Source organism: Tyto alba, unplaced genomic scaffold (assembly GCF_018691265.1).
Source record: "Tyto alba isolate M040663 unplaced genomic scaffold, T.alba_DEE_v4.0 Super-Scaffold_38, whole genome shotgun sequence".
Classification (NCBI taxonomy): domain Eukaryota; kingdom Metazoa; phylum Chordata; class Aves; order Strigiformes; family Tytonidae; genus Tyto; species Tyto alba.
Window position 1 is genome coordinate 27669204 of NW_024881313.1, and position 2638 is coordinate 27671841.

Genomic DNA, 2638 nt, shown 5'->3' on the forward strand with positions numbered 1-2638 from the left:
CAGATCTGTCTGTAAACAGGACATTCTCAGAAGAGAAATCACAGATGCCCTAGAATGCCCTGCATTATTCATAGGATATCCTCACAGCATGCAAGTTTTGAGAATTTGTCTCTCTAAAGTAGTTTGTTGGCTCTATCCACTGTAACAGAAAACCTTTCATCATACATTATGTGATAAAAATGTACTTAAACTTGAGGTTAAAAATTTCTAACTTGTGTTTCAGATAATCCTTTTTCAAATATCAACCTTTTGTAAATCTATTCAGTTTATTTTCAGCTACATCTTCCATGTGATCTTGTGTTTCTTTGGATGATACCGAGAAGAAGAAAGCAGTAGCCGAGGGAAAGGACAACATATGTTGTTCATTATAATTTTTCCACTTAACCTTTCAAACATTAAATAAAAAGCTCATCATAGTTCAATATGAATGCTGGCAGGAGTATTTCTTTTACTAAAAATGGTGCAATGAGGTTGCCTGCTTCATCAGTCTGGCGCTGTTAGCTGGCCTTTTTTCCAATTGTGCTGTTATCTGCAGTACCATTTCTGAAGGTTTTAGTCCTTTTATTTGGAATTTCTTTTAAAAAATCAGGACGTCGGTAGTATTTCACTGAATGATACCTTAGCTTTTTTCCATGTTAAAAAACAAGAAAAATAAAAATAAAAAAAAAAAAAAAAAAGAAGAAAAGGAAAAAGAAAAACCCAACAGTTTTCTCGTAGCCCTGGCAGCTGTGGAGAAAAGGTGAATGTTTCCCTCAGTTCTGGCGGTCTCAGCGGGCGGCCCGTGCGCGGCGCGGCCGGGGCGGGAACGGAGGGGAAGGGCAGAAGCAGGAGGGGTGGAGGTGGGAGGCGGCGAACAGCAGCGCGTTGGTGGTATAGTGGTGAGCATAGCTGCCTTCCAAGCAGTTGACCCGGGTTCGATTCCCGGCCAACGCAGCTTCATTTTTGACACGGGCGGTGCCGCCCGGGGGCCCCACGGGCGGGGGAAGTGGGTCAACAGCAGCCGCGTGGAGTTCAACAGGGAGAGGAGGCTGCAGCCCTTTCTGAACTGCTCCCCTCGTGGGTCCCTCCTACGGGCTGTGACTGTCACCGAGCTGCTCCAGCGTGGGTCCACCCCCCGGGTATTCCAGCCCCTCCCAGTGCTGAGTTACAACAGGGCGGCTTCCCACGGAGTCCTGCCCTTTTGTGAGTGTAATCACCTGTTTGAATGTGGGGATCTCCGTGGGCTGCAGGTGGGCATCTGCTCCACTGGTGCCTTCCGTGGTTTGCAGGGGGGTGGCCTGCCCTCTCACCAGGGGCTGTAGGGGAGTCTGCTCCGGAGGACATCCCGCCGACTTCCTCCTGCTCTCTTCCACAGACCTCCCTGTTTGTGGAGGTGTCTCCCTTACACCTCCAACTCCTCCAAGCTTCCCTTCTTAAATATATTATCACAGAGGCACGGCCATTGCTAATTGGCTCGGTGTTGGACAGAGGTGGGTCCGACTTGTAGCTGGGGGAGCTTCGAGAATCTTCTCACAGGGGGCCACTGCTGTAGCGCCCTTCCCCACTGCTAAAAATCCCACCACACACAGAAACCCAATGCATATACTGTTGTAAAAAAAATATTTAGTTGTTTATTTTCTTTGTCTTCTGAAGCCTGGATCCCACCAGGTGGAAAATCTTCACATGGAAGCCTGGAAAATGCTCCAAATAGGGTGCTGAGACATCTAGACCCAGAGGAACACAAGGTGTGCTCGACTTCAGAGCAAGGCCAGCAGCTGGTTGGAGCCCGCAAGGCATCACGCTCCATAGCACATGGGCTGCTCTCGGTGTCTGTTCATAGACACTCCCACCAACGTCAGGCTGAGCTCTCAGATGAGGGGTGAAGAGGAAGACCATAACAGTATGAAACTGCAAGAGGGATTTAGTCTCAGTATCTGACATTTTCTCCAAAGAGAACATTTTCTGTTACTTCAACTTCAAATTATAATGCAATACCATACATTTACCTGTGTTTGTAGCTGTCGTTCTCATAGATATGTCTGTGCTTTCGGGATGTTCTCTTTACAGTTTCTTACAGCTGTGGTCTTCTGTAGTAAATAGAAATCTAGATATTTTCTCATGGCTTAAAAGCAGTTACTCTGCTGAAAAACTAAGGTGTGAGATGCTTCTGGATTCTTTACATTTTTACTGCACAGGAAGGCAATGCTGTCTTTCATTAGTTTTTGTTTTGACACTGCAGTTAGAATTGTGCAAAGTCATGAGATGTATAACTGTTCCTGTCGTGTGCGTAATGATAGCAGTCTGTGTTAGAAATAATCGAATAGTATCATCCTACAGTTTATTAACAATGAGCTGTAATGTAACTTTGCAATCAGCTCCCAAGAAAGGTGTGTTTGTCATTCTAGTAGCAGAGTAAAAATCACATTCATATGCAACTTCATTATTTCTCTGATTTCTTTCTTCTTTTCGGAACAGGGAAATAACTTATCTATTGCTAGTATGGATGGATTAGAAACAGAAGGAAGAACTTTCCAGTAATACCTTCTTTCTGACCACTTACTCATTGCAGGAGCACAATGTCTAAAATGTAAAAAATAAATTGTCTACAAAACTTCTTCAGCACCCCTCTTAAAAAAGAACAGTCCTTGAGCTTTCCATC

General features: G+C 45.0%; 1 non-coding gene across 1 annotated transcript; it reads left to right on the forward strand.

The window, feature by feature from the left end:
• The first annotated feature begins 861 nt into the window (after positions 1-861).
• On the forward strand, positions 862-933 carry TRNAG-UCC. The gene has a single exon. It is a non-coding gene; the product is annotated as a tRNA-Gly (tRNA).
• The last annotated feature ends 1705 nt before the right edge of the window (positions 934-2638 follow it).